This window comes from Sus scrofa, chromosome 13 (genome assembly GCF_054392235.1).
Source record: "Sus scrofa isolate SSC_HxYL_T2T_F1_AM1 chromosome 13, Sscrofa_HxYL_maternal_Yorkshire_Landrace_v2.0, whole genome shotgun sequence".
Lineage (NCBI taxonomy): Eukaryota > Metazoa > Chordata > Mammalia > Artiodactyla > Suidae > Sus > Sus scrofa.
The window spans coordinates 160,328,442-160,351,423 of NC_139395.1; the positions used below are offsets into that span (position 1 = coordinate 160,328,442).

Below are 22,982 nucleotides of genomic sequence, written 5' to 3' on the forward strand. Positions count from 1 at the left end.
AGAGGTTAAACAAGGCTTTCCCTTCTCCCTCCCTCCCAACAATCTTCCCACTATTAGCTTATTTAGAAATCCTATTTTCAGAGTTAGGAAAGAGGTAAATTTCAACAAAATCCCTACCCCAACTGTCACAGATTATGAATTACCCTGATTTCTCCTTTAGAGGAAAGGGGAAAAAGATGATCAGATGTTACTTTTCTGAATGCTTAAGTTAACATAAATAGATTTATGATTTTTAAATGTTTTTCTAATATCCAGTAAAGCCAGAGCCCTGTTCAAAATCTAGGGGAAAATTGGAAGACCAGAGAGATTTTCTAACTTGACTGTATACTTTTGCTTCCTTCCCCATGATGAAGTCAATTACCAAGACTCTCCCACCTTATCCTAAAAAACATGCTATTTCTTTACTTCTCTATGTTATCACCACATGTTAGCTACATTGCCCCCGTAGAAATCGAGAGGGTGAAATGGAATGGATCATAGACCTACAAATAAAGTGATTGGGAATGGATCTCTGGGTAACCCTTTTGAAAATAAGAACCCTTGACCTTCAAACATCAAAATGAGCGTCCCCAAGTTTCCAACCAAACCCTTGCAGGCAAGGTTGTCTTTATAGCACTCATTTATATCTGATTTTCCAATCCAAAACAGACAGAAAATACACCTAGCATAAAGGGTTGGAAGGAGATGGCTTCTAAAAATTGGGACAGTAACACTAATGAGCTATGGCAGTGGATCCCAGGCTGCAGCTCCTATGGCTGTTAGACTGAGCAGTAAGAGATGAGGCTGATTCTCAAGAGAAATAAAAGTGTTATAACTGAAAAACAGGAGCAATGGGTATTTACAAGGATGGCCCAATACCATAGGAAAAACTGTAAATGCTATCAGCCTATTCTGTTTAAGAAACACAGGGATAGGTAAATGTTTTCTATTTGAAAAAAAAAAAAAAAGTGTAACTCATACTTTATTGCTTAAAAAGGCAAGTTTGTGTCATTAAAAAAAAAATATATGGAACATTTCATTCCCCAGGATAGCTTCTTTTATTCTTTTTTTTTAATTTGGAAAAAAATGAGACATGGTTTCATAGTGACATTAAAAACCAATCCAGCCAAAACTACTCAAGACAAACACCTTAGAAGGAATGATATTTATTCTTGAATATTTGTTCTAGTCTAGAGTTCTTAAAATAAAGATGTTCTCTGTCATTGATCTTAGTTATATAATGTTATGTTGTCATCTGGAGTAAGGCAGAGTTGCTCATATTTAGCTGGTTTACTTTGTAATGCGTCATTGTAAGTGACCAAAAGCATGGTACAGGAAGTTGTTTGTGTGTTTTTTTTCATTGCTTATGCAACTTCCAAGCAGAAAATGTTCTTGAGACCAGATGGTAAAGAACAGTCAATTGCAAGTTCTATTCTCCAGATGTATTGATGTTTCATGTCTTCTTGAAGCCAGTTCAAATACATTTGTAAATTCAAGTCTTAACTTTTAGTAACCCTTTCACTTCTGCCAGCCCTATTTCAACTGACCAAGAACTCAACTAGAATATCTGATTACAGGCTCTCTGCAGCCATCTGTACTATGGAGTGGCAATGCCACGGCCCCATATTTCAGCCGGGTAAAAGTTCACCACATGTGCTTTTGCTCATATCCGGTCACTGAGCTACAGTGATAGCTATGTGTTTATGTTTACGGTACCAAATCTCTTTTCAACTTGATCCTTTCCAAGAGAGCACTTTGTAAAGACATTTTTTTTTTTTTTTTAATTTACCCTGTTTCTACTTGGCGTGTAGGTTTTTTTTTTTTTTTTTTTTTTAATCTGCTCAGCAATTTGAGAGTTTGCTTGGAACACAGATGAGTTAAGATAAAAAGCTGTTTTTGAAAAAATGTCTCTAGTAAGTAAAAATGAAGATACTATATCTGAATGAATGTGAAAAGTTGTCCCCTTGTATATTTTTAAAGCTTCCCAAATCATCCTCAGTTCTCAGCCAAATGCAACCTACCCAGATTGTCTTCAGGAAAGTAGCAATTCACAGAGCTTTGCAGTTACCCGTATATCAAACAGCACTCTCTCCCCAGTCCCTGCTCACAGCTCCACCATTTTAGAATATGGTGAGATATGCCAGAGCCCTGCCATCTGTTTAATGGGCTAATTATGTTTACCACATGCCTACTTCACAGGAATACCATGGGCGAGGTTGCCAAACATCATACAAATATATATGTTTGTATATATAGATATAAAAATATACACATAAATAAAATCATATACATGTATAACAGCATCCAGCATTTCTTAGTTCCATTCTATCTTTTGCTATCAGAATATATCATGGCCCATCACTGAAGCCCAGCTAGGCACTGGCAGAGTTTATCTTTAATACATGGTGTGGCCATCAGGCTGAGGGGGGCTGGGGAGAGAGGAAATTCAGATTTTATACACACACCCCTGTTTTTGCCTTTTTATTCTGTGCCCCATTTTCTTTCTATTAGAATCTTACTATTGTAGCCTCATAATGAATGCAATCAAACTTCATGATAGTGCACATTGCTGTATTCAGTGTCTTAACCATTTCTTTTAAGAAAGAAGATCTCTGTTCCTTTATTTAGGGGGGGAAAAAAAAAAGTTCAGGCCATCCTAAAAATGTCTCTTCTGTACAGAGCTACAACTTTTCTTTACAAGGCTACAACTATTCTTTTATGTGCCAAAGCTGCTATAGTGGGCCTGTTCTTAAAGCTAGCATTGTTCTTTCCTTTTATGAGGATCCTGAAACTCTTTACAGTCTTTTTCTCCAGTGTTCTCTGAGACCTTCTTAGATACGTGCTCTCAGTGACTCCAGTTATGACAAGGGTTAATTATCAGTTGTCAGCCATGAACATTGTCACAGGGCTCCAAGTTGGGTCAACCTAAGTTGCTTCTTGGAAATGGGGCTTGAACTAGGTGGGTCTTGAAAAATAGGGGGAATTTGGGAGTGTGGGATGGCAGTAAAGGGAAGCAAATAGGGGGCATCCTAGGTAAAGGGAATTAAACCAGCAAAGGAAGAGGACAGAGATAGAAAAGAGCCATGAGTCATGAGTGACAGGAGCGCCTAGACAGGATAAGATATAAGCTCCAGCTTCTGGGTTCTCTCTGTGGCTCCTCTGTCTATGTAAAGCTAGCTCGGCAAGCTCTCTGCCTTCTTGGCTTTGAGGACTCAGTAGCCTGAGAAATATTGGGAGAAATAACTCCGTCCATATACCAGATTGTACACCCAATAGGTAGCATTCTCCATAATGAAAAATAATAACGTTTGAAACTATCATTGATATAACATTTTATTCAGTCTTTTCTAAGATACAGAAGTATTTTTTAAAGCTTTTTTTACCCCCGAGTGTTCGAATGTTCTCTCATACCCCCTTAACTGAAGTAAATTATTCAAACAGAGCTGTTTTGTTTTATTTGTTTGTTTTTGTTTTTGCAGCTTTATTCTTACCAGGGATTTCATAAACAAGTTGGAAGAGGGAGACATAGCCAGCACATAAACATAGAAATAACCCAGTTCAATAAGCTTGAAGGAGCATGAGTGAGGGCCTGTGACAAGGGCGAGAAGAATCTTCATAAGCACAGAATGATTGTGTTTTTATGTTGGGCATGTTAAGTCCTATTTGAGGAGAGACACTGGTATGGAAAGAAAGGGAGAGTTATTCCCCTATCATTTTCTCATGTACACTGGAAAAATAACTTGAAAATTTACTGTGTGACTTCTAGAACCCAGAAACCTGAAACCCAGTGCAAACCACATAGACAGAGATCAAAGGAGAGCAACCTGTTCACCAAAACAAGGTAAACAGGGGGAACTACGCTGTCATCTTTTCTTAGTTTAAAATCATCAAATGTTGCAACTGGAAAGAATCTTAAAGACCATCAGATCTCACACTCCCACTTTATATATGAGAAAAGTGAGGCTAGGGAAAAGTTTGATGGTTTAGGAGATCTGCTGCAGCTGCCAAACATGACTGGGGACTCACATCCTCTGACTTACAGTCTGATGCCTTCCAGCCAAAGCACTCTGTCATTTCTTCAGTTTCTCTGCAGTCATTTTGGAAAATCACATTTTGCCTTCTCCCACCAACCTTGCTTTGTACATCTTATCAGAGAGCTACTTTGCTTTTCATTGAAGTTTATTTTATAATAATAAATTGCCAGATTTTTATATATGATTCCAGAAATTAAGATGGGTTCTCAGAAGTATTCCAAGTATTGTGCAAATACAGAGAAGCTCACTAGATAAATATACTGCTTTTTTTCCCCATAAGAATCCTATCGTTTCTGTAAAAATGGCATGATCATATGATTAGATTTTTCAGGGTCCTGGAGTTCCAGATGTTTGTTGGAATGCATAAATAGGTCAGACCAGATCTGCATTCACCCCCTCTGAATTGTCCCTGAGGTTTGTTTTTTTTTTTTTAATGGTCACACCCATAGCATATGGAAGTTCCTGGGCCAGGGATTGAATCCAAACCACGGCTTCGACCTATGCCATAGCTGCGGCAACTCAGGATCCTTTAACCTGCACCAAGCTGGGGATAGAACCCCTGCCTCCATAGTGACCTGAGCTGCCGCAGTTGGATTCTTCACTCACTGCACCACGGCAGGAACAGAAGGAACTTCTTTTTTTTTTTTTTTTCCTGAGAGATGTTCTTAAACTGCAGTGACTTTGTAAGGAAGTCCTTCCCACTGCTGCCAGTATCACCAGTTCCTGCTGTCGTCATCATGGTCAGTTACTACATCCAGATTGCCTATCAGATTCAAAAAAAGCTGTACTAGTATTTCACTGATATTTTATTCAGTGTTAGAGGAGAAAGAACATGGTGAGAGTCTGGCATAGCCCAGCTCCCTTCTGTGAATAAAGAATCCATCACTGACAATAGGCATTCAATAAATGCTTATTGAAGGTGGGGGCGTGGGGGGGGGGAGCATCCACCATTTCTCTTTTTCAGAAAAAAAAGAAAATCTCTAGGTCATTTGAAAATATTAACTCTGAGCTTCTGATACAATGTCATGTGATTTGTTGCATCACATATGATTATTATGATCTACTTGTCAGCAACAATCCCAAAATATTCTTACTGTTGCAGTGCAAAATAATATAATAACCCACTCTCACATTTTAAATGTGTCTGGTCCACCAAGTCCTTGTTCAGGTGCCAAACACACCATTGGGAAGGAACTGGTTGACATAGTGCCCTGAAATTTTGGGTGGGTATAATTGCCTCGCAGGTGCATAGAAGAGCCAGGTTTTCGAGGCCAAGAGAAGAAGGGGGAAACCACCTACTCTTCCAGAAGTAGGAATCATTCCACAATATATTCACAGTAGTTAGAGGGAAAAGCCTTTCATGGCATCTCAAGGCTGTTTTTGGAGGTTCCCAGGCTAGGGGTGGAATTGGAGCTGCAGCTGCTGGCCTACACCACAGCCACAGCAACGTGGGATCCAAGCCTCATCTGCAACCTACACCACAGCTCATGGCAACACCGGATCCTTAATCCTCTGAGGGAGGCCAAGGATCAAACCTACGACCTCATGGATGCGAGTCAGATTTGTTAACCACTGAGTCAGGACGGGAACTCCCTCATGGTTGTTTTTATTAAAACATTTAGCCCACAAGTGTACTAACTCTAAGAGCAATTTAATTCACAAAGTGAATGTAATAGGAAGAGTCTAGCCCATTAGCCACATTCCACTGCTGTGGTCCTCTTGTCCTGGGTGATGTAGTGGTCAAGATCCCTACTGTTCTGCATTTGGGCATTTGTGAGAAAAAAATCTAGGACTCATTTCCTTCAGAGACCATATATCCAAATGGCACAGAGCAAAGACTACTAGATAGAAGTCATAGAGGTTTTACTATCGACTTCTGTCAGGTTTGCAGGCGGAAGTAATAGGACATTAGTCATTTTCCTTCCTCTTCCTCTCTCTTTTCTTTTTTTATTCTTTTTCTTTCTCTCCTTTCCTCCTTCTATTCAAAACTCTTTGCTTATAGATGTGGGGAGTATTCCAAAAAGAAATAGGCAGAATAAAAACTAATTTGAGAGCACAAGCAACCATTTTGACATTGAAGTATATCCATATGCCTTTTTGTATTCCTAAATAAATGAAGAGTGAGCAGAGCACGAAGAGCGTGTTGGCTCTCCAAGTGGGTGTGTCCTAAGGTTTTCTTTGGTTTGAACCAGCCTAGTCCTCTGTTTCATGTTATTAAACAATCAAAATGGAAAGGAAGTTTTCCTTCTGTGGTCCTAGCCCAGATGAGTGGCAAGATATAGCCTCTTTCTGTAATTTTCCATCAAGTCCTCCCCGGTCCAATTCATATGATATCATCTAGAGCTACTATTTTGCATATGGCAAAAACATAGCCTATGGTGATTTTTCTTAGGATGGCCATGATGAGGCAATGAGGAAAGGGAGACATGCATGTTAAAAATTTAAATTATTTTTTCCTCATACACTTTTTAAAAATTTTGCTGAGGTATAGTTGATTTACAATGTTATGTTAATTTCTACCATACAGCAAAGTGACTCGATTATACATGTCTTTTCTTTTCCATTATGGCTTATCGAGAATATTGAATATAGTTCCCTATCCTATATATAGGACCTTGTTGTTTATCCATTCTGTGTACAATAGTTTGTATCTGTTAATCCCAAACTCCCAATCCTTCCCACCCCCTCCCCCTCAGCAACCACAAGTCTGTTCTCTATGTCTGCGAGTCTTTCTGTTTCATAGATAAGTTCATTTGTGTCATATTTAAGATATACTTTTTAACTTGCTATCTAGAGCCTATTTTCTCAATCAAATCAGTGATTTAAAGGAGAACTTACCTTCATAGTTTTTTGAGTCATTTTTTTCAACCCGCTTATTATATTGCTTTTTGGTAAGCACCTTAACAGGTAGCTGAGTGGGGAAATCATATATGAAAAGACCCAATCGTGTCTTTTAGGGGAGAGATGATGCTAACAGGAAAAACACAAGTCTTCAGATGCAAGGTTCCCCCTCTCAAAGAAAGTGGCTCAGGTAATAGTGCCCAACATGCTATAGTTAGCAGAATGGGATGCTACAGCCATGTTTTCAGTTGTTTTTCACTCTTGGGAATTTTACGCAATGACTATAGCCAAGAACCTTTGAAATCTCTCTCTCTCTCTCTCTGGCCACACAAAAAGGAGAGGAGAAAAAGTCCTTGGAAAATTAAACCTTTCAGGTGCCAGCTAGTAGCCAATCCAGTGAAACTTCTACCCCCTTCCTACCATCTTCACTCTCTCTGTCTTTGGGGACTTATACTGCGGTGGAATGCTAGAATTGGTGTCTGTCTGGTGTGTTTGGAGTTTCTTGCTGTTTCGAATACTTTGAAAAAAAATGCTTATCTCCTACAGTCTATGAAACTAGTTTAGTTAAACATGTTGGTCATCAGGCCCTGTGACGCAAGATTATTCAATATGTTTTAAAATCCTCCCTCCTCAAAATCAATTGTGCTGTCCGCTTTCTCCCTCTGCCTCCTCCCTGCCCGTTTCACTTTACAGTGAGGCATTGGGAGTAGAGTGTGTGTGTGTGTGTGTGTGTGTGTGTGTGTGTGTGTGTGTGTCTGGGAGGAAGACAGACTCCCTACCTGTAAATGGCTTGCTATTATTAGACGTTCAGTTACTAGGGGTTATGTAAGACAATTGAAGCTCTGTTTTTTAACAGAGACATGATTCATGCTGCTTGTAGTAACAGTAACCACCTCCAAACGAGACAGAAACCAGACGCAGACAAAGGCTGGAGAAATCAATGCTGACTTGGTACAGCCCTTCTGCTGATACCCTCTGCCTTTCAATCAGAGCACTTAGGTTATCAGGAGAGGAGGCTCCTGCTCTTTCTGGGTCTGTCTGTCTCCTGGGGCTGCCAGGTGAAATCATGTGGGCTAGAGATGTGTGCCAGGGAAAACTGGGCCTCGGGAGCAGTGATGTCTGACCTTCCTCCCCACCTTCCTGTTCAGCCCTCCCCAGGGTCTCCTCAGTGTTTCAGACACACCTGGAGGAACAGTGATTGTCACCTGCACTGTGACGCAGAATTCTCTGTGGCTTCTACTCAGCAGAGTTGAAATTGGAGTGTTTGGCTCACCCACTCAAATAACTTTGCTCCAGTGACACTCTGCAGCATGCAGGAAGGGGTGAGGATGGAGCAGGATTTGAGCTGGTGCCAGTGCTTTATTACAGCTTCTCCCAAAACCTGAATGGAAGAGGACTGGCTGGCTGTGTGTGTGGACACACACTGGGGCCCTTTCCTCATTCCTCCATAGCCGTGCTTTGAGACAACATTGATTTGATACTTCACAAAATGCAAGGCACTTCCACATGCATCAGCTTATTTTAGCCTCACGATTTTGGGAGATAGGCCAAGCACACATTATTAATCAATACCGTTTTATGGGTGAGATGTTTTATGGCTGGAAGGTAATTTTGTCACTCATTGATTCCTTGTCCCTGATTTTATAAGATTCAGAAAAGTTAGTGACTTGACCATGGTCACACAACTAGTACTTACTTACCAGACCGGAAGAGACAAGGGAGCTCTTCTGATTCTCCATCTAGTGCTCTGCTTCTCAGATTTGCTAAAAAGCTTGTTGGCAGCCATGGCATTTTGGGGATAAAAAAACAATTTTCTGCTGAAAACCTTGGTGTTTAGATTAAGCCCTACCACTTACTGGCTGGACAACTTAAACCTTCTTCCCCTACTCCAGTCTTCACCTCTCTGTAACTCACGATGAGGAGAACTCACTTGCAAAGAGTGTCCATGAAACTACCACAGAGCCTTTGATCTAAATCAGTGCAGGCCGCCAATAGTATTCCCCCACTGTCTTCACGAGTGTGACATCCAGGAGAGAGATGTAGAGCTCTCAAGCTTCACCTGCATAAATGTAAACTAGCTAACTTTACAACAAAAAGAAGAAACTAAGTCTCTTTACTACGGAAGCTACCCATAGTGCTCAGAAAACAACAGCCTTGACACAGTGGCCTATGACACATTCAAAAGGCAGGCCACTCTTCATTTTCACTCTCAGATGTGTAAATTGTCCAGAAAGGCAACTCTAAACAGGGTTTAAGAGAAAAGTAGCCATTTAGCTTTACCCACCCAATAACCTCCCACAATAAAAATTCCAGTTTTAAAAATACTTAGTATTGATTACTACTAATAATAAATACTCTAATGCATTGTTACGAATTTTAACTAAGGACCAGCACAGTATTTTCTATTACAGTATTTTTACCATCATCCTACTATTTTCATCCATTGTATAATACAGCCTCTACCTATTTTGAAGTAAACCTAAGTAAACATTCTCATTTAGAAATGATTTTTAATTAAATCTTTTGTTTGTATACTACTTTTTATCCAAGAAGGGAGCAAAATATTTCACAGACTGTACCTTAATGAAATGCATTTTATCCTCTACCAAAACATGAAAATCATGTGTTGTCACAGCTTTAAAGAAGAAAGCTATACTCTCTTTCTCTCGTAATAAAACTCCCTGACTAGGCATAAAGAGACCAAATTTCTTGTCCTAACCTCACTACTAGGGAATCCATTAATCCTAACTTCAGAAAACATCTAGACTGAAAAACTCAAAGCCCCTTAATATCTGGCTATTGCATACTCACCTGAGACTTGAAACCTGCTCGGTGGTCTATGTGATTTGGCAGTTGAAGAGCTTTATGGGAATGATGGCATTCATTATGTGAGGGTTACATGTTGTGCTAGTAGCAGCCACGCTGTCTGGACCTCTTTGGTGCAGTGTGAATCCAGACTGGCCCAGAGAGGCAGAGGCTGGAAGGTGACGGGAAAGCAGGAGCACATCCAGTCCTTTGACATCCTGCAAGTGGTTGTCACCCTGCACAATGGCATACTCTGTATCCCAGGCACAGTGACATCCCTGTGTAGGAAAATAGGTTTTTCTTTTTCATCCAGGTGCCATGATTTAACGTCACGAACGATGATTTCATTACTGGAAAGCAGCATTTGTTCCACTGGTTCCTTTTGTGGGTCTTCTGATGGTCCCAGATTATTTTAGCCTTCTCTCCATTTGGTATCATCTAATGCAAAGTCTTATCTTCACCTAAGAACAGAACGGCCTTTGCTCTTCTAGATCTAGCCTTCATTCCCCCAAAGCATATGCAGAGGTGATGATGGTGATGGGGTGGTGTTTCTTCCCTATATTCACCTGGGCATTAAGCATATTCGACTGCCCTCATAGCTATAGAAGTCATGTTTTGCTGTAACATGCCCCATTGTCAATTATTTCTATCCGTAGCCACCAGAACATGGTTATAACCCCCTACTGTTGCACAAAGAGCAAGCCTAGGTGCTGGAGTTTCTGCCATGTGTTAACCAAGGTCTGTGCTCTAGAGAATTTACATTCTCGCCAGTGATAGAGGAAACAGGGATTAAACTATAACCACTTATCGAAGTGCTAAATGAATAGCAGAGGTCAACATGGGCTGAGACAGTTTTCACAAGGAAAATTTTCATGAGAGATACACGATTAGATATGGGAAAGGCCTTCCATTGAAAGAAGGGAAAAGCCTAGGCAAGAAAAAGGCCATAGAGGGCTTCCAAGGCACCAACATGGTATGTTCAGGGGCTCAGATACAAATGAACTTAGTCTTTCTGACACCCTATAGGTTAACTGGTTTAGACCAAATGGAGTACTGACAGAAAGGAAATCTGAGAGGGATTATTTGATATAGATTTGGTGAACTAACATATCTAGGCTAAAGTGTTTGGAACCAAGGGAAATCCATTAAAGCATCTTTTCTCTAAGCATATTCTAAAGTTAACAAATGGGCCATTAGAAATACAAGGGAGTGGGGTTGGTTCCATAGTCCCATAAGTTTGGATCAGCATCTTTAATAACCTTATGTGAATGATAAGTTTACAAGAGAGATATAGGGTATTCAGCATTTCCTGCATTTATTTTTTCAAGGAACTTTTTTTGAGGTTCATCTTGAAGTTCTAATGTTCTGTAAAATTCACTTTGAGACATACCACCTGGAAAGATTTTGAAGGGCAGGAGTGGATGACAGAGTAAAAACACTATATCGTGATGGTTAATGTAGCACCGTTATAAATGGATATGTCATCAAGTATAGAGAAGAAGATATCACTGATGGAACCATAGGGAAGGATAAAGATCAGAAGTAGAGAGGATAACCTCCAAGATAGGAAGAGAATATAGAAAAGGTATCAATGTATCTTGAGGAAACAAAATGATAAAAATTCAGAGACCCTAGAGAAGGAGATGAGAGCCATGAGCTTACTACACTGGATGGTCTAGATCCTCTTACTGATGTAGGAGGCAAGGCCATCAGCTGAAACAGAGAATGAAGAATGGGAATTGATAAAGTAAAACATGTGAAGGAAAACTACTGTAGGCTTGTACTTAGAAACACTGAGCAGGAGTGAGCATCTAGGGTGGTGTGAATGTGTAGGGTTTTGTACTAAGAGTTGGGGGGAAATGGTGAGTGGTGACATGGATTCATGATTGAATAACCTAAGAAGAGGCCCTGTACATGGAAGGTCAAAGGAGAAAGGAAATCTAGAGAGTTATAAGAATAGTTTTGAAATAGTTGATCATGGAGTAAGGTTAGACTGACAAAGACATCAGGTGAAGCCAGCAGCAACCTACTAAGGGACCAGGTGAAAGGAATAGGTTCCTTAGGCATTGAGGAAGGGAAGTTCTAAAGCTGGGGTTGCAACACTTGAGGTCAAAAGAGGCCTTGAAAGAGTAATTTGGAATGAGAATGAGGGCTAAGAAGTCCTGGAAAAGATGGTGATAAAGATCTGTTGAAAAAATGATAATGCGTTTTTGAATTAAAGTATTGATCAAAGTAGGGAGGGAAAACATAAATCAAGAATAGAAGGTTTGGAAAGAGGTTAAAAATGGATTTAAGAAGGCATTAGAGGACCATGATGGAGAATCTATATCATAAGCCTGTGATACAGACCTCAGATGAGGAGGAGTGGAATGAAGGCAAAAGACCAGTGGTTTAGTGATCTCAAGCTTGGTGTGAGTTAAGCCCTGGATCACTGTGGTTAAAACCTGGCCCTAGAGCCCTGCTTAGCCACCCTCTAGCTTCATGCTCTGTGCCAAAAAAAAAAAAAAAAAAAAAAAAAAAGGCACCTTTCCTAAACATCAGTTTCCTCATTATAAATACACAATATATAGAATATAATTCTATATTATATTCTATATATATTATACTATATACTATATGTTCTATATATAATACTATATATACTATATATTCTATACTATATAATACTATATATTCTATATATAGTATACTATATACTATGTATTCTATATATAATTCTATATTTATTCTAATATAATATATAGAATATAATTCCTGCCTCCAAAGAGCAAGTATAAGAAAGTTAAATAATATATGAAAAATGTCTAGCACAATACGTGTGCAGAGTGAGCATCTCATTAATGATAGCCACATTACTGTGGAGGTGCTGGGGGCAGGACAAGGGAAGTGATTTTCACTTGGGAGAAAGCGACAGTGTGTTCTTCCGGCTAATGCCATTTTGATGTTTCTCAGTGCTTGTTTCTCCATTTAGCCACAAAATGCAATGATTAGTCCAGAGAACGTACTCCATACAAGGTGCGTCATTTCTGATATAATACCAAATATGCTGCACCTTAAATCATCCTCACATTGGAATCTTCATTAGAGAGTTTAAAATGACCTTATAACCAGGACCCGTGGCAGGCTTTCTAGACCAGAAGATTTCAGGATCAAATGACTTAGAGAAAGAATTTCCATCACCAGGTATTCAATAAAATCAGAAAAAGTACCATCATACATATAAACATGTATATAACTGTAGACATGCATATATATGTATGCGTTAAGATATATACATCTCACCTGATCCCAAAGATCTTATTTTAAAAACAAAAACCAGCTATACCTCACAGCACTAAGGCTCCTGGGATGTGCAACTCTTATTAACAGAGTTTGTGAATTGACAAAGAGGAATCAAGGTCTCTCTGGAGAAAATGAACATAGATTTAAGAGGGAAAACAGTGGGACCTTCGATTGGCAGGGCTGTCCCAGGGGTCTTCCAGCCATCTGAGGTGCTTCTTCTGGACATGGATATTAAAGTGGTTAATTAAGGAGCTAAAAATGTTACGTAAAAATTTCTTATGGCATTAGAAAGCTGAAGATGGAGTTCCTGTCTAGTTTCTCTGGCCATGATACCTTTGGTGCCTATTCACTAAATGGTTTTCCCTCCAGTTTCCAGAGAGATATAGACTTGGTGATATAGACTTGGGAATTTGTTTCAGGTAATTAGTTAAAAAGTTAAAAGTCAAACAGATTTCTTAACAGGTTTAATGGTTAAACAGGTTGATGAGCTACTTAATTTCCACATCTTTCTCCTCAGGGGACTATTCGAATTTTAAGGGACCTTTAAAATCATAAACATCCACCTCCTTTTCTTACAGATGAAAAAGCTGAGCCACCTAGAGGTTAAATGACTCATCCAAGGTCATCACAGCTAGTTCTGATTTGATTTTCTCTTTTCTTTCTCTTAACTCCTTTTTAACTCTCCTTTTTTCTCTCACCAACATTCTCTGCCCTCACAACAGCCTCTCTGCTGATTATTCCTCGGGTTTACCCTTCCTTTGTGAGATTTCCTGTGCCTCCAAGTACGAGCTAGTAGGTCTTTGCCAATTAGTAACCCCTTACCACTAATTCATCACTACATTTGGGGCGAAGAAAGGAGGGAAGTGGAACAATTTTAAATTTACTGTGATCTTTGAGACAGCTTTATCTACACCTGGGAATTGCTGTTAGACAATTAAGGTTAGTAAAGCTCATTGAATTTCTCAGAGGAAAGGTGTTATTTGAATTATTACCAGATAATTGTTGTTAAAAATAACAATAATGTAAAAAATAGAAACTTTACATGTTAGAGACATTATCATTTTAATTTCCAGTTGTGGAGGGGGGTGGGCAGGAAAGCCCTGGGGATCTAGAAACAATTTTTTTCATAATGTGCTCTATGCCAGGAACTCCTTGAATTCTGTCTAATGCCTGATGACCTGACGAACTGGCCCAGAATCAGAAGCCAGTCGTGCTGTGTAAGCTGTTAGCTAAGTTATTCAGCTTGAACTCCTCCTTTGAAAACAACTCTGGGTATATAGGAGAGTGTCAAACATAGGACCCTTGGTACCCAGACCAGTGTCATCAGCATCACCTGGGAGCTTGTTAGAAATGCAGAACCACAGACTCCATCGCCAGACATGCTGAATCAGAAATCCTGGGTGATTCGTTTCTTTATTAGAGTTTGGGAAAACCAGTATAGGGCATTCTCATCTTCAAGTAGAAAGGAGCTAGGAAGGAATTATACTTTTATTGAGAGTTTCTGAAAGAGTTCCTTCACCTGAGGTCTATGCTCCCAGTTCTTTCAGTGACTCTGAACCATCATGGAAACAGCATCAGCCTCTTTCTTGTGCTGAGGTCACAGTGGGAACTAGAAATGTATCCAGGCTGTGTTGGAACAGTTGTTGCATGGTGAAAAAATAGCATAGATTTAGAGTCAGAGAGATCTGAGTTTGAATTCTGGCCTCACTATCTACAACTTTCTAATCTTACAGTGGTTCATTGAGCTCACTGAGTCTCACTTTTTCTCATCTATAAAATGGGTATACTAACACTTGCCACACAACATTGCTGCAAGGATTAAATAAGAATGGGTTTACACATAAAAATTCCTCATTCAGTCCCTAACAAAATCTAGACATCTAGCAAATTATTGTTACCTTTCTCTGTTTCATAAGCTTTAGTCATGCAGGCCCCATCTGTCATTTTAGAATGATTTGATGTAATTTCCAAAGAAAGGGAATGGCCATACTGAAACGAGACCTCCGCAGAAAGTTCCTACAGTGGTAGGTGGCAGTGTGTTACATAACAGCTCTGCTCTCTAAGGGCTTCCAGGACAGAACTGTAGAGCCGTCAACAATACAGCAGTCTGGAATGGAAATGACCCACTGTCTCCTCTGCCTCTGACACCACCCAGAACCTTGCCAGCTGGGCTCCCAGAGCAGATTCTTTATTACAGTGATGATGTAAGAGGCAGAGAAAACAGCTGGACATCCAGGTTTTGGAACGAATGTATGGCCCCAGCATCCTCTCAAAATTACCTTTTGACTTAAAAACTGAGTGCATTGGATATGGGAGCCATTGGAGAAGGATAAATATGAAATCTCATGAAGTCATTTTCACTGAGTCCTTTTTACAGTATAACTACTCTTTAAGCAATAAAACATGACACACCATGCAGTAGTTCTGATTAATAGACCCTTGGGTGTGTGCTAAGGCAAGAGGGGAAATAAGATGGAGACAGGTGACAATTTGCCCAAAAATGAAAGGAAAATCATAGCAGGAGGATGTGGAGCTGAGAAAGAGGAGTTTGATTACAGGACAGAAAAAACTGCATTTTCATTTAATTATAAAATTCACAATTTACATCAAATGTTAGACATATTTAAAATGTATACTTATGTAATTACACAATGGATTTGTATGCTTCCAGGTGATTTTTCACTGTAATGTACTAGACGTATCGACTGGTAATTTCCTTTATCATTTTAATGTAGTTGCCAAGGGAAAAAAAAAAAAGAAGGAAGCTCTGTCTGGTAAAGTGTTGAAAACCTGTCCAGCCATGTGATGGTTTAGTAAGAACACTGAAGAGCTCTTGAGCCCAATTTGCTGTTTATGTGGCTCCTGGGGTATTGCTGTTTAATGGATATCTCACTGCATAGCATGGCTCCACCATACTGGCCAAAGAGAATATGATGAATAGTACCAAGTTTTCCCTCTGGTGACTAGCAATGAGTAACAAGCTCACCTGGGAGAGGCAGATGAAGTCTTGTAGTTCTGGAGGCTAACGTTTAAAATTTGAGCTTTTCTGGACAAGCAAACACTACTGAGGTCCCCTGGAAAAGTCTATTTTCCTCACCTAGGTAAAAACTATTATCGCCATAATGTGTTTTGTTGAGCTTTACATCTTTGGGTGAGAGAAAATGATTCTGTTTGAGGATGCAGCTACAGGGGAGATTAAACAGTTAGTGTTTTCTTCTACCACAAGAAAAGAACAAGGAACAAAATTTGGAACATACTTGGGAGGAATTACCTGTGCACTTTTACAAGTAGACTAGTGATATAATGAAATAAAAATAAGGAAAATTTTAACAAACCTATAGGATAAATACTGGGCAAAATTGGGTGGAAAAAGAATTGTTGGTGTGACATAATAGCAAGATTGCCAACAGTCTGTGTTTTTCTAAGACCATGAATTTAACCATAGAATTACCACAGCATGTTCTCACCAAGAACTTGAGCTGAACCCACTGCTTTTCCAAAGCGTGAGAAATTTCTTCATTCTGGTTTTTCACCCTGAGTTGATCACCCCAGTAGTATTTGTCACAGTTGTTTCTGTTGATAGTGTTAGAAAGGTTTGCTCCCTTGTCCTTTAAATACACCCTCATTTTTAAAACATCATTTAACTATAAAAAGATATTTATTGGTTCAGCTTATTGGAGTGAATAAGTGGAAAAAGTCCTTCACTTTTTTGGAACCCAGTGTATCCATGCAGGGTATGCACCCCAACCCTTCACTCTCTCTGGTCTGCTCACTGCTGATAGTCTGTTGGTGCCAAGCAAGCACTGGTAGATATTTTGAGATGCGTGACCTTTTCTATCAGTTGTCTTTGCCTAGCCACTAGCAAGGATGTGGCCTTGATCTCCTCACCTAAAAAATGAGGGGTCAGAGTAGATGAGCCTTAGGGTCCTTTAAATCTCAGCTCCCATGACTCTAAACAAGCATCTTTATTCCTTTTAAATTTGAACTGTGTGCAAAGCCTCACACACTATAGGGTACACAACATAAAAATGGAACATGTGACGGAGTGATGCAAAAAGTTCTTAAGGAGTCCAGAAGGGCACTTTCCTTTGGGAAATGTTTCATAAATGAGGTGATATGTGAGTGGATCTTAAAGGAGCTCTATGTAGACACTGGGAAAGGGGAGGGAACACCATGATCATGACAGGAAAGAGTAGAATTTCTGCAGCATGGAATGGATTATAGGAACAAGAGTAGGAAATGAGATTGGGGCTATATTGTAGGAGCCTTGAAAGCCGAGCTGATAAGTTTGAATATAATCCAGTAAGCAAAGAACAAAGGAGTGATAGAATGGTGCTTTAGAAAAATTCACGTAGTGTTGGTGCGAAGGATGGACTAGAGGTAAGAGGATCCAGAGGCAGGAAGCTAGTTGGGAGGCTCTCACAGAAGTCCAGGCAACAGGTGACAAAGGGATAAAACTGTTGGGATAAAAAGTGGGTACTGAGTCATAGCCTGAGGAAAAACCACAGGGCTTGGCATCTGATTGGATGTTGGAAATACAAGAAAAGAAGGAATTGAAGAAGATTCTTCGATTGTAGTAGGCTCAAGTAACTGGATGAAGACGGTGCCAATAGCAGGGAGTGGGAAGGCTGGAGAAGGAACATATTTTGAAGGAAAGGCAATAAATTCTGCTTTAAACTTTCATAAGTGCCTGTGCAATATATGGAGATATGAGCTTCTCGAAGTTAGAGGCCCCATCTTATTCATCTCCTCCAGGTGGCTAATAGAGTCTGTGTAAACAATGAATGAATGCACAAACAAACAAATGAATCAATGAACTGATAACTAGCAGTTATTTAGAATATGGGTCTGGAGCTCCAGTAGACAAGCGAGAACTAAAGATAGCAATGTGGGTGTTCTCTATGGAGAAGTGATTGTTGAGGCCACGGAGGGTGGGTGTGTAGGCAAAGCTTGAGGAGAGAATCTTGAGGCATGTCTGCATTTAGGGAACAGGAGAAAGAAGGCAGGCGAGTGAAGGAAAGAGAAGAGAGAACTGAGAGCAGAGGCAAAGTCCTGATGAGAAGGGAGGAGAGTTTCCAGAATAAAGTGGTCATTGGGGCCCATTGTGGCGAAAAGGGCAAAGCCTTGGGAAAGATCTCTGGGTTCGAGGCACTGCAAAGACGGGAGTCTGTTCTGCAGCCCCCGAGGCCAAACTCCTGAGGGTTAAAGGATATGACAGGAAACAGAGACTGTAGTGAAGGGTGGAGTGAAGGCAGAAACTCAGAAACACTGCGGGTCAGTGGGCATTTTTAAGATAGCTAAGACTCTCAGAGAGCAACAAGGAGGAAGAGGGCGGTGGAATGGAGAATGCTGGAAGAGTCGGCTGCTTCAGCTAAGGCAAGGTGAAGGGACACTGCCCCCACTTCCCCTGTCCTCGACATCCACCTAGGCTTCCAGCTCAAGACACACAGCCAGCTCCACCTGCACTGGCAGGGGCTGGTGCTGGCCTCGCACACTGAAAATGGAGCCTGGAAAACCACCCTCTCCATCTCCCTCCCCTGACTTGCTGTGCTCTGTGCAAAGGTGCAGGACCACACTCTCAACCACGCCTCACAGTTCTGTCTATCAGAATGAAGAATCACAATCACCTCTTCATTCACCCACCTTATTTTTGTTTGTTTCTTGTCTGATCCAGATGCAGCCTCTCTCTGTTCCCTGCCCCAATGAACATCTGCACTAGGCCCAAGTCTTGGAGTGATTTACCTGAAGAGTGACACCATTTATTTGAGAACTACTGTGAGTATGTTATGCCTCCAATGAAAGGCTTCTTAGTTCGCTTCGTTTAATTTAAAGAACATACAAGCAAACCTTACGCAATTGTAAGAACAGATACAATTTTAGATGGCTTCATGTCTTGGATGCAGCAGGGTAACCAGACTCAGCCCTGAGGTGCTCGGACTGATTCTCAGCTTCTGGCCTGCAATGTGCACCCTGGGCAGCATGGGGCCCGCCTCACTGGGTGGCTGTGCTGAGCTGCATCTGAGCACACCTTGCAGGGGCTGGTGCTGTTCTGTTTGGTCATTTGCACCTCTGCCTGAAGCGGTGGCAGCTCCATCCCTGTCATTTGTCTCTCACCACCTTTCTGTGCCACTCCGTTGAATCGCGCTGCAGCCTGTCCTTTCACGCCACACTGGTCACATGTGTAAGCAAGATTCCCTTGCCCATGTCTACCTGTGATGCAGCAGCATCTCTGTGCCCTATGCTGCAGTCTCCTTGCTGCTAAAGGGGGCCATGGCCGCCCTTTTGGCTTCATGGTCCTTTAGCCACATTTCTAAACCACCCTGTCCAGGTCAGCTCTGCCCTCTGGATGCATGGCTCTGAGTACCTGGCTTAGTTCCCTCCATATCAGGCATGTACAAGGAAGTACAACCCTTGCAAGTGAAGTTGCAGAAGTAAGTTGGGGTGGGAGATACAATGCCTGCAGGAAAATACTGATGAAAAGGAGTCATCACATATTCATTTGTCATTACTATAAGTAACAGATGAAGATATGCTATTTTTACAAGAAAAGCTGGAAATTTAAATTATTTGGAGGCTATGCATGTAAAATAATAATACGTTTTAAAACAAAAACTCACTCTGGCTGTTGTATTTACACGTTATCCTGTATGGTGTGAGGCAGGTAATGGGATGGTGTTTTACAGACATCTCTGTCACTGGAAAATGCTAAACCCAGAAGATTAACATTCCTCTTAGGCTTCAGGTAGGATTTTCACATTCATTTGTGCATTGTCTTTAGCTCTTCTGGCATAAACCAAACCCAAAGGGATGAAGTCAGAGTTTTATGTTGTTTTACAGTGCTTTTTACCTTGAATGCTGTCAGTCACCTGAATTATAGTTGGTGGTGGCAGATGTGTAGGTGATAGGCAGGCTGGCCTGGCCAACATGAAGGCTGGAACCATCTGACTGACCTGCCCAATGATGGGTTCGAGGGCTAGGGGACTAAAGACATGACAAAAGGTCAAAATAGTTTCCTCATTCTATACCATGCAAGGAACATGCTTGTGTGAATTACCTTCATCCATCCTTAAGTGCAAGGGAAAGAATGCCTTAGAAACCTGCACATCTGGGGAGTTCTGAGTGCTCTTTCATCACAGAGTAACTATGCTGATGCAGGTATCATAGGCAGACTAGGATACAGCCTGGTTTCAAAGTTTCAGCCTGGTTTATCAATTGGGAGGGAAAGGAGTCTTTGCCACCCCTACCTTCCATACTTCAGAAAACCCAGAACCGGACCCGGAAATCAGGACCTAAGGTTTTCCAAAAATCTCTGGGAAGCCCACAGTAACCTCTGTTTCTGTCATTGGAGAATGCCAGTGCCCACATTCATGCTTGGCAGGTCCAGGAGGATGGACAAAATTGGTTCTAATCCTTACCGTCTCTGCTTTTCAGAAACTCAGCTTCTTCATATGTAAAAGACAAATAATAATAAAACAGAGAATGGCTGGGTATAAAACCCCATGAGGTGAATATGGCAGAAAAATGTGGACTAATTACAAATGCATCTCTCCCTGTGGGTTTACAATACCCTCGGCCAGGTCTCAAGGCCGGGGGGTGGGTAAGGAGGGGTGAGTGTTAGATTTTAAAACCTACCCACTCCCATACCACCGGTACAACCGTGCTCAGCAACCTGCCTACTTTCCTGCATTGTTGCAATAACTAAATGAGATTATGTATGTATAAGCATCTGGAACAGCAGACGTGAGCATCAATCGACTAAAATTTATTGGGCATTTACTATGTGCCAGGCACTGTTCTAGGGACTAGGGGTGTGGCACCAAACAAAACAACCAAAATCCCTGCTCTCACAGACCTTATAGTAGATTTTCTTCCCCCATAAATATCAAGTAGACAAAATAGGTACATGGACACTAAGAATTGATTTCATTTTATTTGTCATATCTTTCCTTCCAGAAAGTATAATTGGGAGGAAAGGAGTGAAAGAAACAGGGGCAGGGAAGGGGTATGCCGATTGTTTCCCCCTCACCCGTCACACACACAAAACCCCAGAACCATTCTTTGCCCTGATACGTGGCCCAGGAGCCCAACCTCTCTGGACTGTGTTACTCAGGCTGCCTTCTTCTCTGGCTTCTCTTTGAATTTGGCCAAAAGGGTGGGATCAGCAAGAGATGGGAGAGTAGGAGAGGTATTTATTAGCCCAGCTTCAGCTCTGACTGGATGTAGGGTCCTCTACACATTTCCTCCTTCGGTTCAGCAGCTTAAAGCTGAGATTAACAACTTCCCCCTACTGCTAGTCCCTGGTGCTTCTCATCCCTTGAGGGTCCCCAGCCCCTTCTCTACCTCAGTATCGAGTCCTTTCATTCAACTCTCCTCGGTTAAAACCTCTGAGTGTGCCATCTGGTTCTTGCCAAGATCCTGCCTGATACAGGGAGAGAAATATACTGAAAAACATTATAAATCAACCTTGCCAAGAAGGTTAAAAAAACTGAGAGAATAAAATATCTTAATCATGAAAACATCTTAAATGGACCTGAGAACATTAGACCAAGTGATGAAAGGATAAACTGTAGAAAACGTGATAAGCTGGAGTGCCAAAGGTTGGTTTCAATGAAAAGACCGTAGTGCTCAGGTTTGCTGGGCTTCTCTAGGCCAAGTGTAGCTTTCTTGACCCTCAGCTTCAAGAGGAGCTAATGGTAGAGCAGCAGCAACAAGCCACATGTGAGCAGAAAGATGTGTCAGGAGGGCGATACAGTAAAATCCAAATGTTGAAGAAGGGATTGCTCACCCTAGATTCTTTCTGCCTTTGCTACAATTACCATCCATTTGCCCCTGACCTGATCTAGATATTAAAAAGGTTACTAAGATAAAGGAAGTACCTCCTTATAGCTGAAATGATGAAAACCACAGAACTGACACTCTGTGAAAGAGCTACCATCACGGGGCACTCCGTGTGCCAGCACTGTGCCACTCTCTTATAGGAATTATCTCATGTAATCCTCACATCAGCCCTTAGAACTTACCTTTTAAGGTAAGTTCTATTATTTCCATTTTATGGATGAAAAAACTGAGGCCCAGAGAAGCAAAGGAATGTCCCTAGGGCACACAGCTACTGGATGGTGTACCTCAGGTCTACCACCAACCTCCACTGGGGTATTTTGGTACCACCTCCCCTATGCCCCCCTCCCCAAGCCTCTTCCATGCACCACTGGGAAAGAGAGAAAGGAAATGGTTACCAAGCCAAAAAAAATCAGGGCGGGGGCACAGAGGAGGGGTTGATGAGGAGGGTCATGGGTCAAAGTTGTCATGATCCAATGACTGTTTATCAAAAGGAGGTTCTGACTAATTCTTTTCCATCCAGCCAGGCTGATAAGTGAAAGGCACATTAATGTGCAGGAAAGGGTGGGAACTGAGCGAGAAGAGAAAACTGGGAGAGGGAGACAGAAGAGAATACTCTCCTCTCAGCAGCCCCTAGAGACTGATGAGAACTCGCACAGATAAAATATTTATTTTCCATATGTTGCAGCAAGCATTGCCATCACTGTATGTGTGCAATATGTGCAAAGACGTGTGAAATCTATACATCAAATGCCACCGATCTAGTTAATTTCCATGTATTTAACATGCTTAATACCTCCCATCTCCTCAATATGTTTTCATGTATATTTCTTTCCCCATACAATATGGTCTGGTAAGGAGAGAGCCAACATCATCCACAACCTTACTCACTGCTATGTTTCAGCCCAAAACGTGTTGCCAGGGCCAGCATGATGAGAGTTAAAAACCAGTAGATCCTGCTGGCTAACTCAGCTGCCCTGTCACCTTAAAACACCTCCCTAGTTTGTGAAGCAGCCTTTTTCTCATAACAGAAAGGTTTGCAGTGGGGAGATGAAAATGTTTTTGTTCTCTTTGGACAATTGGGAGATAGTCAGAAGGTCAGAACTGACCGTTGAAAGGCAGGTGCCTACGGCCACACTTTTTCTTTTTCTTTTTTTTTTTTTTTTTGAATGCAGAGCTCCACCAGTGTGGCGGGAGGAAGTGCAC

The 22,982-nt window shown here is 41.1% G+C and overlaps 1 protein-coding gene across 47 annotated transcripts in view; it reads left to right on the forward strand.

Annotated features, from left to right (window-relative positions):
- The window catches only part of ZBTB20 (zinc finger and BTB domain containing 20), a 792,790-nt gene that overhangs the window by 721,663 nt on the left and 48,145 nt on the right, over positions 1–22,982 (forward strand). For all 47 annotated transcript variants that reach the window (XM_084991206.1, XM_084991226.1, XM_084991215.1 and 44 more), the window contains one exon: positions 18,616–18,716. The gene's annotated coding sequence lies outside the window, so the exon portion shown is untranslated. The remainder of the gene's footprint in view (positions 1–18,615; positions 18,717–22,982) is intronic.